We start from the raw sequence: 13,750 nt of genomic DNA, 5'->3' as shown, positions 1-13,750 counted from the left end.
GTAGGCAACGCATCTACAATTGCGGATGTTTATGGGCAGCGGTCGCTTTCCATTTCGGGAGATTCGGGTGGCCGCTTGCTTGTTTGCCACCTTATACTATAAAAAAAATTCGACCAATAAGCGAGCGCATTTATTACATGTAAGTTCACAGGTATTTTTTTAATTTCCTTCCTTACATTTGCAATTGTGTAAAAGCATAACTAGGTATATTATGTTCTATTACATGTTATTAGTAATAAAGACTCTATGATTTACAGATTAAGGTATAATTTTCTGTGAAACTCGATTTCTATCAGTGTTAATTTGAAGGAAACATAAATACGTAATAAGCATTTAACTTCAGTCATTTCCTGATTTCCTAATAACGAAAATATTAGAGTTCAATTTGAAAATTCATAGACAAAATAGTTGTCTAACGCTGGGTTTCTGAAGTTCCAATTCCATTGCGGGATTTCTCATATGTGCGAACTAGCTGTTACCCTGCGGCTTCATCCGCATGAAATTATAAAAAGTCTATTTAATTGTCTAATTCTCAATTGGAACTCAAAATTACTGTTACCGTAATAACCATGCTTCCTTAATGTTGGCAGCATGTAGTTTATGGTCCCATTCCCACATAAAGGTCTGTTATTTACCCCCTAAGTTTAATAGCGTGAATGTCGTAAATTTTGGGCTTTAATCAAATAAATTATTGTCCAAAAATATGCTGTGATTGCTGACGTCCAACGCTACAAAAAAGTGTGTGTTTACGCTTTATTATATTAGTATAGATTTCATAGATATGTGTAGACATCACGATGTTTCCCTTCACCGAAAACATCGAATAAAGTGTACATATAATATTAAACTCAAAAAACACATGTATGTGACGACGATCGAACTCAGGGCAGTTTACTAGTCAAGGTCGACCCTTGAGCAACCATCGCTTTCATATCATTAACGAAAAACAATCAAAATATCTTTTTTAATAAGAAATAATAAACATTAAGTAAAGAAAATCTACGGAACCAACATAAAAACAATGTGCTATGAATTAAAAATAATTTGTAGGAGATATGCTTGGCGAATATTCAGGTTAAATAACGCATTTAAAAATAAAACGATGTTAATCTGACAATAAACTTACGTGAGATGTAATCAAGTTACTTAACTTAGAACAAAAAATCTAATTAGTTATAAATTAATTTGGCATTCATCGGCGTAGAATTAAAAAAAAATATCTAGCCTATATTATGTTCTTACAGACTAACGCGGAACTTTCTACGCATAGCCGGGTTGTGGAAACGTCTGTCCTTGGCGGTATTTCCAAACCTGTACAACTTAGGGTCCTTCAAGAAGGGAACTATCATTTCCTCAAAGGCGACAACGCAACTGTGCCTCTGGTGTTGCGAATGTCCATGCGCTTCGTTGACCACCTCTATGTTCCCACCGTTTGCCTCCTTATCTTATAAAAAAACGTGGTTTAGGTTAAGCGCCATCTATCGCTCAAGTCCGGTGAACATAATTAAAAATTAGCATTATTACAACAGCGTTGTGTCTGTGTAAGGGTTCGGTTTGAAATTAACCAATCGTTGTAAATGACAAGGGAACTTACGACAGCCGATGGACTAACAATTACTTATTAACATAGAATGGAAGCAGTAAGTTGATCTATAACTTGAGAAACAACACTAATATATACAAAACATAGTTTAAACCTTTTGTAATGCCTAGTAATAAAATCTAGCTGTTGCCTGTTGTATTAGAAAACTTACAAACCATATAAATAACAAAAAGCTACGTATCCCTCGGGGATCGGACAACTCGGGGACGAAGCTTATCCCATGTGTACTCCAAACTTTGTTTTATATCTGTGCCAAATTTCAATAAGATATGTTGAACCGTTGCCAAATTATCGAGTAAACATTAAAAAACGAAATGAATGAATCCCACGGGAACCGTAACTATTCCCGGGATAAAAAGTATCCTTTGTGTTCTTCCAGACTATGCTCTACACCTGTGGCAAATTTCATGGAGATCCGTTTAAACGTAGTCAATCACCGTAGCGGAAACTTATTAATGCGTGTAACTTGTCTTACTAATATTACGAGTATAAATGCGAAAGTTTAGATGGATGTTTGTTAGAGTTTGAAGCCAAAACGGCTGAACCGATTTCGATGAAATTTGGTATAGATGTAGAGGATAGTCTAAAAGGACAAATAGTCTATTAACTTTTGTATTTTTTAATTCCACGCGGACGGAGTCGCGGGCGAAAACTAGTAATGTGTAATTTACATTTTGACATATGCAAATTTAAATGTATGTTTTAGTTATTGATTTTAGCATAATTTAATGTCACATTTGTAATAGATATTAAATAATTTGTGTACTTAGTTTGTTTATGATTGACATGTCTAAAATTGCTTAAATAATCCTAATAAATAAACGTTGTTATAGTGTAAATAATAACTCTTTGTCACGTTAATGCTGTGACGTGATAGAAAAATAAAATCATCATCACCCCTGCCTTATCCTCCTTCTGTAGGGTCGGCGCACCGGGTTTTCATCCTCCATATAGCTCTATCTCTCATCTCAGTCATCACTCCCTTCTTGATCATGTCACCTTTCACGCATCCATCTATTTCTAGCTCTACCTCTACTGATGTACCACACTCAGAACTAATGTCCTTCTTGTTGCGATTCATCCCTCAAAACATGCTCATACCACGCTAACTTTTCTCCTTATTTTCTCAACCACTGGGGCTACTCTCAAACTTAAGAAGTAAAATGAATTACATAATATTATAATCGTAACGTTTTCTTCACTAAACTATTATATTTAAGAAAGAACGTTTAACACCTTTCAAGTACGTTAAAACTGAAGCAGTAAATGTAATTAGATAATTTTCTAAGCCCGTAACACGTAACCTCTGATCCGCATGTTTTTATTACTTGCGTAATATATCGAATAATGAAGCATTGGAAACCTGTCTAGAATCGAGTCTGTTATACCACCGTTGCAGAGTTACGAAGATGGAAAATTTAGAGGCGGCAATGCGTAAAATTAATACGATATTATGTGATGGAGGGAAAGTGAAAACAATTCAACCGATATGAAGATAAAAGAAGTTTATTAATTAAATGTAACAGATCCATTTATAAGGATTTTTAAAGATGCAGAATGAAGTACAAATGGGTTGGTATCTATCTGTATATATAATAAAATTGGAGTGTCCGTTTGTAATACCAAAAGAAAAATCCCAGATTTCAGGAAGATGATGTATTTGCGTTGCTGATAACGAAAATCGCATTTAATTTTTGTCTGTCTGTCTGTCCGCCAGCCGCGTTTGTTCCGAGTAATTTACGAAACGGCTGGGCCGATTACGACAAGACTCACTGAAGGGTAGCTGACATAGACGAGCATTTTATAGGTTACTTTTTATCTTCATATTGCGTGAACGAAGTCGCGGGCAACATCTAGTGAAGGAATAAACTCAAAAACTACTGGATCGAGTTTAAAAAGTATTTTAGCCTTAGAAAACTACATTATCTCTAAGTAACATAGGCTATATTTTATTAATTACACGCAGATGTCACTAGCAAAAGCTAGTATATAAGTTAGCTTGATACTAGCGTTACTTAAACCGTAATAACAAGTTAACATAAAATATCTTATAACATGAGCGAAAATTAAACACCACATAAGTGCGAAATATCGATGGGCCATGACCATTACTCCACTTTGGTATATCTCTCCTTGTCATTCACCTTGAGAAAAGAGAGACAACGATAGATGTCGCTGTTTAACATTGACTTGGGATATAACGCGTCCATTTCGTTTCGCACATCCATCGTCCTACTTGCTCTGTCCCCGAGTTTCGATAACGGTCCGCGCCCGATAGCAACTTTAGTAGGGCCCCGATTTACGACCGAAACCAATAATCTCTGACCTAAATACTTTATGCACTTCCTTCTTCCTGTAGCGCAAGTGATGTTGGTTTTTATTGTTTGATAGTTCAAGTTGAATGGTTTTATAGCGTTATGCTGAGGAATTTATGCCATAGTTGGTAAAAGTATTACGAGTACTAAATAATACAGAAATAGATAGACAAAAATCATATGAGTATTTTTTGATATTACTGAGTTATGGCCGGTTTCCTAGATACTTTTAACCATTCGTTAGTGGTTATGGTTCGAATCATGAAATGCGTTTCCGAACTACGTAACTTGAGTTTTCCGTTGAAACTTAACTTGACACTGATGAATCACTAGGTAATGATCAAATGGAAACTTCAGCAACCCAGAAATACTTTGTATTGGTCAATGTTACAGATCGACAGATAGCTATAGACAAGGGATTTGTGACATTTTTTGGTGTTAATGATTGCCTGTGAGTTATAGTTGTGCCGTGTAGGAGAGGGGAAGGCAGATGATCAAAGGAGAGTTGGTAAAAAAAAAACAAAACAGACTTACAAACAAAATATTCTCAACAAAACAATATACTAAAAAGTAACGAAATAATTCCTTGAATATGTAAACCTCCTTATTGTAGCTGTTATGTCTATATTGTACAATTATTATTACTTTGATGTCGGTGTCAGCCGAGGTATGCAGTGATATTTCTACGTGAGGCTTTCTGCATTTTTATCATAACAATTGACAATTAAACGTATAGAATCTACAAATCGGTCCACTAGCGGCGGAGTTATACCATAACACACATAAAAAAACATACAGACGAATTGAGTACCTCCTTCTTTTGGGAAGTCGGTCCAAAATCATTTTTATTTCAAAGAGAGTGTTTATAAACTTGTTATACCATTTTAGTGTACAACTTACAAATTAATTTTGTAGGCACCGTTTACAATTTTATGTTACTAGCTGTTGCTCTCGACTTCATCCGAGTGAAATTAAAAAATATAACCTATATCTTACTCATTGATAATGTAGCTTTTTAATGGTATAAGAATTTTTAAAATCGGTCGAGTAGTGTTTGCCTTATTTTAAAATACAAATCTTTCCTCTTTATAACATTAGTATAGATCTAGGGGGGATGCTCATACAGTAAGCTAGTTGTTTAGATAAGGCAGTCGCGCTAGTGGAAAAGCACTCTAAAGAACTTTACAACCATGTAAATAATTAAAAAGATAACCATCGGTAGTGCGATGCGTTTCGTGCTCGAATGCCCGCGAAATGGAAAGTGCTAGGATGTTCTGCGTGCATATCCGCGCTAGGGTTGTCGAAAAACTATTTAAAATTAATTTAAAAAAGACAAAAATCGTTTTGTACATTTTTCCTGTCTACTCTCCCGTTTTTGGTATATTACAGATTTTTTTTATTTATTAACTTGTTATATAATTCGTTTTCGTAGCGTATATCTAAAAATGTTTGCTTTTTAATTAACAATGCATAACATGGATTATTCCTAACCGTCACCCCGCTCTGTCCCCACGTGAGAATGAAAAGTTCCATCCGTCCCACTATCACCAATAAAGGGACAGATGGAATCGTTATGAAATAAAATAAATTCCAACCGTCCCCTCGTCGAAGATGTTAAAGCGGGCTCTACCATTGTAAAATTGACTGCACTTTTACAACCCTATTTATAAATTATGATTGTAAATGGAATTAAATCATTCGACAACGTTTAAGGAAGACATCGTAACAGTTACATGTAGACACGCTTCATTAACATTTTAATATATCGAAGGCATTTATAAGCAAAAATTCATACATTACGTACGAAGTCGTACAGAGTATCAAATGTTGATTTACTCCATCTATCGGTGGAAACGTGTAAACCAATTTTGTAGTTAACATTACGAATTAATTTAAACACTGAATCTTAATACCTCGCTTTTATATGCTTTTTACAAGGCTATAAATAATTATTTAATTTACTTCAGAATTGTTTGAACAATTAGACAATGAATTACCGTAAAGGCCGGTGAAACTTAGCGCGAGGTCGTCACGGTGATGGCATAGACAGTAAATACGATCTCATATTGTTTATTGTAAGTTTCTACTGGAAATATACACATATCCCTTTCATTCTGTTGAAAACGAATGAGACAATAATATTCTGTTTATTTAGCATACCTATTATTAAGTTTTATTGGTTTACTAACTTTCGCTCGCGACTCCGTTCGGGTGAGATTGAAAAAAACAAAACTGTCTATGTGTTCTTCTAGACTACCCTCTACATCTATGCCAAATTTCATTGAACTCCGTTCAGCCGTTTAGGTTAAAAACTCTAATAAACATCCATACATTCATACTTTTACATCTTACTAATCTTACTAATATTATAAATGCGAAAGTTTAGATGGATGGATGGATGGATGGTTGTTTGTTAGCGTTTGTAGCCTAAACGGCTGAACGGATCTTCATGAAATTTGGCACAGGTTTAAAACATAGTCTGGAAAAACACATAGGCTACTTTTTATCCCGCGATAAGTTACGGTTCCCGTGGGATTCATTAATTTAGTTTTTTAATGTTTACTCGATCATTCTGCAACGGTTCAACATATCTTATTGGAATTTGGCACAGATGTAAAACAAAGTCTGGAGTATACATGGGATAAGCTTCATCCCCGAGGTGTCCGGTTCCCGAGGGATACGTAGCTTTTTGTTATTTATATAGTTCGTATGTTTTCTAATACCACGCGGACGAAGTCGCGGGCAACAGCTCGTTTATAATATTAGTAAGATTTCTACTAAAAAGTTGCGTTTGAGTTTCTATTGTGCATAATTATTATGTAGAACACTGGTTACTTAAACATATTTTAATTCCCCGCGGACTATTGTTAGTTCTCTTTAAATATAATCTGAAATTTGTAGATATCAGTTTGCATGATGTCTATACCAACCTTTTTCATTAAGCAAGAATAAAAATTACAAAATCTAATTAAAAAGGTTAACGAAACTACAGTGTTACCATTACACAAAATTATTAAGTAAAATGTCATAAACCAAGTAAATTAATTATGAAAATATAAGAAAGATTATAATCTTTGTTGTCTACACAATTCTATCTATTGTTTTACGCGATATAGGGACACCATGAGAACTGTGTCCATAGACAAATTACCGTCCGCCATTGTGATTGCGCAAGGCCTGTCCCATAGATCAAGAGCCATTGTCTACGGTTTCGCAATGTCGCCAACCGTATAAATAACCCGCCATTTTTGAGGTTAGGCACCGAAAAGGTTCGCGGAACGCTATTGTTGGGCAAATACATATGGCAATGCTCTTGCTTACGAATGGTAATTATAACCTAAAAATCAGTCTCAACATTTTTTATACAAAGTACAATGTTTCCTACATAAGCTATCATAACCCATCAGTTTCAGTTGGCGAGATAAAAAATTTATAAGCTTGTTATTGAAAAAAAAAAACTTGTGTACACAAAAACGTTTCAAAATAAAATGGTCGCGAACAAAAACTTTTGACAACCCGTTGGTTGTAAGGTAAAAGGTAGTACTAAACCAGTTAACTTATTTTTACTTTAACTTCAAAGGTGAAATAGGTATATTACTTAGTTATTAAATGCAATTTGCGCTTGACCAAGATTCCACTTGAAGGAAGTGACGATGCAGTCGAAAGATGGACGCTAGCTAAAAAGATAGCTGTTCACTCTCCTTTTGAAGGCCCCCATGTCATATTTGGACGGGAAAACTGATGCCGGCAACATGTTCCAATCTTTTGCAGTACGCACAAGGAACTGTGACTCAAACTTTTTCGCAATAATCAGATTTAAACAGACTGACAAAAAAAAATTATATAACACGACATCAAAATCAATAGCAAACAATAAAAAATGTACAAAATAAGTCTATAAGGAGCCTAAGCTATTATTATAAAGATTTGAATTTATGGAAGTATTGAAATAACTCAACAACTACTGGAGCGATTTAAAAAAAACACCATTAGAACGCTACGTTATCAGTGAGTAACATAGGATATATAATTATTTTTAAATTCACGTGAGCGAAGTCGCTGGCGAAAGCTAGTTACAAATAAAGGAATTGTAGTTTGTTGTTGCTTCACAGGACATTTGCGTTCAGAGCAAAGTCACAATATTCCGAGCAGCAATAAATTTTGAACACAACTATACCAAGAGTAAACTTTAAAACCTTCCATATGGTCACCTTACAAAAGGGACACCAAACGTGCCGTATATACAAACTTGAATCAATTAAAAAATGTATAATCACTCTTATTGTCTTAACAATAAAGATGAAAATTGTAAAGATGTGAATATAACTTGGTATTCCAGGGAACGCACGTGGTTTTGATGGTATAGATATAAAGGGAATGCTATTGTTTTGCCGACGAAAGGGAATGGCGGGAAAGGCCTCTTTAGCATACTTCTCACGCCTACTGGATACATTGTGTTACAGCCTTACAAAACTGTATAATTATAGTTAGCTAGCGACGAATTAAAAAAGTATGTAGAGTTAAGAACAAAATTAGTACCGTGCTGTAGAATTGGCACAACTCTAGATTATCCCTAACTGACAGCTGTCAATGTCACTAGAAGTATGGATAGATTGGCGCGTAACTTGAGTCTTGACGAAAAGTGTTGCTCTGAGTTTAAAGCGACAGTATCAATTAAATAAGTTGTCTAAAAGTTGGAAGGGGAAATATCCTCTTTATGTGCGTCTCCTCCTCTGTCGGTTAATGGTAGGCAATGCATCTGCAATTGCGGATGTCTATGGGCAGCGGTCGCTTCGCCATTTTGGCGGATTCAGGTGACCGCTTGCTCGTTTGCCACCTTGTTATAAAAAAAAAGACTATAGTTAGTTAGTTAGGCCAAAATCGGTATTAGGCCATATATGTTCATACTGTTTAGTGCGACTTATTGGTCGATAAGTCTGCGAAAGCTCTTAAGTCAAATTCCTTCCACAGACTATAAAAATAGTACTCTTTTATGTTAGAGTTCTTAAAAATAGGCACCGAAATACTTAGAACAGAAACAAAGGAGCCGCTTCAAATAAATGAATATTTTTTTTATAATTAATGGCGTTCTGTTTATCAACGGCCAGTACTACTGTTATATGATATTTTATATGCAAATTTTTGAAACTAAATTGAACTTTACGGCATTGTATTAGGGTTTATTTTCCTTTACATATTTTCTACACGTATTTTTCAAATGATTCATTTTCTTCCTTATTTAAACTCAACAATCGTTTAAATGCATTGAAAGATTGATGCTTCATAAACGTGAATAGAATAAAAATTGATATTATGTTACGGTTCAAGTATGAAATTGGATATTTTTATTGAAGTCTATGTTCAAGTTTGTAGTCACTTGAGTTATTTTGGCGATAGTATGTAGGTTTTTTTTTATGAACAGGAAAATTCTATTTTCTTCTTTATTTCGATCGATTTGTATGTATTGAAAAATATTACAATTATTGACTTCTTTTTAAATCATACTAATATTATAAATGCGAAAGTTTAGATGGCTGTTTGTTAGAATTAGTAGCCTAAACGGCTGAACGGATTTCGATGAAATTTGGTATACGAGTAGATGTAGAGGTATTCTGGAAGAACACATAGGCAACTTTTGTTTTTTTTTTAATTCTACGCGGAAGGAGTCGCGGGCGAAAGCTAATAACATACTAAAAATCAATCAGATTATAATGTCATCGACACTTCAAATGCGAATGTTTTTATAATATTTACTTAATTGTGACAACCCTAAGTTCAATGAACAGAACACCGTAATACGCGGTGACCTACACACTTCCTTTAACAAAGTCTATTTAAAACAATCAAAGGACGATCGTGCTTTGCTTAAATCATAGACAATAGACAACTGAACTTTTATAACCCTTCACACGATATATGGAATATTTTATTTATTACTAGCTGTTCCCGTGCGGCTTCATCCGCATGAAATTATGAAAAAAATATTTTATTGTTTACATTTGTTAAATTATCAATTACAAATGTCAAAATGACATGACATGAACCTTGCTTGCTTGATGTTGGCAGCAACTTATCGTCTCTTTCCCACATTAGGGTTTTTATCCAAAATATTTACCCCGTATGTTCAACAGCGTGAAAATATATAGCTTAAAACGTGACGTAAGTGTAGGGCTTTTTATTAAAAAAGGGTTATTCAAAAATATGCTGTAATTGCTGACATCTTAGGCAACAAAGTGTGTGTTTACGCTTTATTATAATAGTATAGAAGTATAGATATTCAATTTTTAGACAAAAACAATAACAGAGTTTCAGGCGAAGTACATAATAACCTTTAGACCAGGCGCACACCTTTGAATAAACTATCGCACAACTGTTTAGTCGCTTTGATTCCTTCGCTTACATGGTGCACACTACTCATTGATTACTTGTGCAACTAAACAGTTGAATTGGCTGCAACAATCGACTATTGGATAAGAGCTGTGCGATAGTTTAGTCAAAGGTGTTGCCCGTTCTTAATGGCAGACTACACAACATAGTTATTAAGAATTAAAATTTATACACAAACTAGCTATCGCCCGCGACTCCGTCCGCGTAAAATAAAAAAAAAACCTATATTCTATATCATTATCCTATATGTTCTTCTAAACTATCCTCTACATATATGCCAAATTACATCCAGATCCGTTAAGCCGTTTAGGCTACAAACTCTAACAAACATCCATCCATACATCTAAACTTTCGCATTTATAATGTTAGTAAGATTAATACCATAATTAAATATATCCTATATCAACCAGTGATAATTCAGCTTTCTAATGATGAAAGAATTTTTGAAATCGGTTCAGTAGTTTTTGAGTTTATTAGTTACAAACATTTAATTTTTTACTACTGTGCAGACGAAGTCGCGAGCCAGGTATAATAAAGTACGTAGCAGTCACAGGTAGGAGATGTTTAACTAAACATTGTCTAATTTTTGAGGTATTCTATGAGGATAGACCAGACATACGAAGGTCACAGCAATAAAGTACAGACGTGGTAAGCCTTGGCCCGGTCTATGGCGTGGGAAGACCTTATTACTATACCATATAAGTCTATGACTTGGGAAGTAACAGATTATAAATTTAATATGACCAGGCACATCTATTAATGTGTCTAAATAAATAAGGGGACGGAGAAGTAATGTTTCTGCGTATTACGAAATACGAATGTCAATGTTTATTGTCTATCATGTTAATATTATAAATGCGAAAGTTTAGATGGATGTTTGTTAGAGTTTGTAGCCTAAACTGCTGAACGGATCTTAAAGAAATTTGGTATACACATAGAGGTTAGTCTGGAAGAACAAATAGGCTACTCACTTTTGTTTTTTTTTTTTAATTCACGCGGACGGAGTCACGGGCGTAAGCGAGTATTATTATAAAGAGAAAAGATTTGTATTTTTTCTTTTACTTAGTAATCGCAGCATATTTTTTTAGAATTATTTCTTTAATAAAAAGTCCAACACTTACGACACGCTTTAGGCTATATATTTTCACGCTATTAAACTTAGGAGGTAAATAAATTAGAAAAAACATGGAAAAGGGTCCAAAAACTACAAGCTACCAACATTAAGGAATCAAGGTTATGGTAACGGTAATTTTGACATTTGCAATTGAAAATTTGACAAATGTAAACAATAAAATAAAGTTTTCATAAAATCATGCGGATGAAGCTGCACGGGAACAGCCAGTTAATTAAAAAGAAATAAAAAAATATACGTTTTTTAGTCTTTTAGATACAGACGCAGAAGGATCATACAATTGTAATAATATACATAAATTAAGGTATCTTGTCAGAACATCCCACAACGTACTTTAAACGGCCACTTGAACGGTTAGAGGTCCCATTGTGACCTTTACCTAATACGGTAAGTAATGGGCCATTGCACTCCGGGAAACATTACCCTCCTGTCAGTCAGGCAAAAAATACATAGCTTGTTGGAATAGACGTTCTATGTTAGCCCTTGGCGTTATACAGAACGTTGGGTTACGTAATTGCGGGCATATTTAAAATCTTGGTTGTTTTTCGATTTAATGGCAGGGTAGAAGATCTGGGATATCGTTCTCTGATAGTTTATATTGTACACGATAGAATACTGGTAGATTTTATTGTGATTTTGATTGAATTTAAAGTTTATATAATGCTTTCTACTAAATATACCGAGTTTTACTTGTTTATCTGACTAATATTACAAATGCGAAAATTTAGATGCATGATGATATTTATTAGAGTTTGTAGCCTAAACTGCTGAACGGATCTCGATGAAATTTGGCATAATTGTAGTGTATAGTCTCGAAGAACACATAGGCTACTTACTTTTGTTTTTTCTTAATGTCGAACGGAATCGCGGGCTAAAACTAGTAATACATATGTGATAATCATATAATTGCTTATATGTAATAGAATCAACGACTCGATTTGACCTTCAATTGTAATTGTCCGTCCTAACTGGAACAATTTGTGACATTAAATGATATGTAAATTATTACGTAGACATATAGCTTGAGGCAAAGGCAATAAAAATGAATCATTAACTTCGAGATAATCGTACTTCATACTAATATTATAAACTGGGTGTTCCCGTGCGACTTCATCCGCATGAAATTGTAAAAAAAATTATCAAGTTATCAATTGTAAATGTCAAAATGACATGACATGATGTCAAACCATGGCAACCTTGCTTCCTTGATGTTGGCAAAAACTTATGTTCTCTCCCACATTAGGGTTTTTATCCAAAATAGTTTAACGGCGTGAAATATAGCATAAACCGTATAGCAAAAAAAAGAGTTATTCAAAAATATGCTGTAATTGCTGACATCTTAAGCAACAAAGAAGTGTGTATTTACGTTTTATTATAATAGTATAGATATAGTTTGTATGTTTGTTATTGAATCAAAAAATGATTAACGGAACTCGATGAAACCTATAACATATCTGGAAGAACACATAGGCAACTTCCCAAGTTTTTTCTTTTATTCTCGCGGAGAAAAGGTAATCTTATTTCTTAGTATCTCGCTAATTATAATGCCAAATTTTAGATGGATACATGTTTATTAGAGTTTGTAGCCTAAACTGCTGAAAGGATCTCAATGAAATTTGACATAGATGTGGGGTTGTGGCTCGATCAAATTAAATAAACTTGAAATTTATTGCTATTTTTAATGTTTACACCTTTTCCAAAACACATTTTCATACATCTCCTTTCCCTTTTTTCTCTGACTCCTAATTCAAACCAACGTCAAAATATAAAATTCGAAATCAATTAAAAATAAAACATTAAAATAATACATATTTAACCTCCTTGTAGTCAGAACATAGTCTTAATAAACACATAGGCTACTTAATAATTTTAGTCTCCAGCGAACGAAATCGCAGGCAAAAGTATAATTGATTACCATTAGAATCTCGCATTGCGTATGCGCGGTTACGTTTGCTTTTTGCTAGTAAACATTTATCATATTTAATTTTAAAAAAAACTATTATTAATGTCACTGATTTAATGATAGATCGGAATACTTATCTGACCCGGTGGGTTGACACAAAAAGCTTATTAGACAGTCAATGTCAAAAGTGTCACAAAATCTTGTCGAAATGAAACTGTCTTGTCATGTTTTGACATTTGTGTGATTTGTTTTGGCTATAACAAACTAGCTGTGGTACCCTACTTCGTCTGTGTGAAAAAAAATAGTAAAAAACACAGCCTATGTTACAAGTTATGTTAATGATAACGTAAGCTGCGTTATCAGTGAGTTTTTTTTTTTTTTTTTTTTTTTTTTTTTTTTTTTTTTTTTTT

The 13,750-nt window shown here is 34.0% G+C and overlaps 1 protein-coding gene across 1 annotated transcript in view; it reads right to left on the bottom strand.

The window, feature by feature from the left end:
- The window catches only part of LOC106108277, a 67,729-nt gene that overhangs the window by 17,564 nt on the left and 36,415 nt on the right, over nt 1-13,750 (bottom strand). The gene's annotated exons all lie outside the window — the stretch shown is intronic.

This window comes from Papilio polytes, unplaced genomic scaffold, assembly GCF_000836215.1.
Source record: "Papilio polytes unplaced genomic scaffold, Ppol_1.0 DF821733.1, whole genome shotgun sequence".
Lineage (NCBI taxonomy): Eukaryota > Metazoa > Arthropoda > Insecta > Lepidoptera > Papilionidae > Papilio > Papilio polytes.
This window is presented reverse-complemented; position numbering and strand designations above follow the sequence as displayed.